Genomic DNA, 1,823 nt, shown 5'->3' on the forward strand with positions numbered 1-1,823 from the left:
AGAAAGTCGCAAAACAGACTGGGCAGGATTTTTCTCTTATTTTGAATGGGGTGATGTCTCTGCTTGGCCAGACTGTTTCTAAACTTTCCCCCATTCCTGCTGAAATAAAGACGCCATTAGATTACCATAACAGCGACTTAGAGACTGCTACCCTTTCTGGTCATATCCCTAAACCTGTTGATTTAGTTGACCAGAAGGAGCCCACAGTTCAACCCCCCTTAAGAAAATCTTTGCCAGCTATGTTGCACAGTGAACTTAATCCACCTGAAGTTCAACGTTATGTGGTTGAACATATTGTCAAGAGTGACGAAAGTGCCATGAATCTATCAACCCAACGGCTTAGAACTTTTTCAGACCACATCAGACCACAAACAGAGTCTGATTATGACACCTGGCGTTCGGGAGTGGAACTTCTATTAAAAGATTCTGCTGTGTCCGACTTACAGCGCTCACGCAAGATCTTTGACAGCTTGTTACCACCTGCTGTTGATATGGTGAAGCACCTGAAGCCAGATACCTCTCCAACAATGTATTTACAGATACTTGATTCTGCCTATGATACAGTTCAGGATGGGGATGAGTTATACGCAAAGTTTATGGATATGTTCCAAAATGTGGGGGAGAAACCTTCAAACTACCTGCAACGCTTACAGGTGGCGTTAAATCATGCTGTAAAACGAGGTGGAGTTTCAAGCAAAGATTTTGATCGACATCTACTAACCCAATTCTGTCGTGGCTGGTGGGATAACTCCCTCATTATAGAACTTCAGCTAAATCAACGGAAAAAAAATCCTCCGTCATTCGCTGAATTTTTGCTCCTATTGCGAACAGAAGAGGATCGTGAAGCTGCTAAAGCCAGTCGTATGAAGCAGCATCTTGGTTCACTACGACCTAGAGCAGCAACTCATGCACAATATGCTCATACCGACAGTGCTGAAAAGGGGGAGATTGCTGCTCTTACTAATGTCACACAGCAGCTTGCTAAACAGCTAGCTGATATACAAAGGCAACTTGCAGCTATCACTGCTGTACAGTCAAGCTCCAGTCAGTCTGTTCCTTTTAGGGATAAGGTGACCAGATTTCTGAAATCAAATCTGGGGACATTTCTTGCTCATGGATAAAAATCAATACATCTCATCAAGATGAAATTAGGAAACGGGGACAGTAATGGTTTCATTTATTTTTACATATTTATTAATATTTAAATACAAATCAAGTGTAAAAGCCAGGAATAATCCTCTCCACACTTTTAGTATATCATAAGATGAATACAATTAATAAATAGTGTTAATAGAAAACTAGAACTTTGGGTTGAGGCAAAGTGATGGGGGTGGGAGTGGAGGGGTCCAAGGTGGTTAGAAGGGCTTTTCAATTTTGTGTAGCCCGAACAGCTCGGCCACCTCCTAAGGGTAGAGTGACATAAGGAAAAGAAAAACCAATAAATACAAACATTTAGACTGTGGCTCTCTGTGAAGACAGAGTTCCTCCACCTTTTAAAAAAGTGCAACAAATACTTATTCTGTTCATGTCTACATACCTATGAGCAATAGGTTTTTCTGCATTAACATCAAAAAGAAGTAGCGGTCAAGCCCACAGGTAAAGGATGGTACATGTTTCTTATTGTCACCTGGCCACATCAGGGGCCTGTGCATCTCAAATAAGCAGATTAATTTCTTTCCATAATGGGCTATAAGCACAGCTCCACTACTGCCTGAACTTCAGCAGCTCCTTTGTTTCCTGTCTTTCATCACTGGACAAGCTGATTATTCCAGGTGTGTCTGGCTGGTTACTGAGGTCAGACACACCTGGATTAATCAGGAGCT

The sequence above is a fragment of the Fundulus heteroclitus genome, unplaced genomic scaffold, assembly GCF_011125445.2.
Source record: "Fundulus heteroclitus isolate FHET01 unplaced genomic scaffold, MU-UCD_Fhet_4.1 scaffold_745, whole genome shotgun sequence".
NCBI classification, from domain to species: Eukaryota; Metazoa; Chordata; class Actinopteri; order Cyprinodontiformes; family Fundulidae; genus Fundulus; species Fundulus heteroclitus.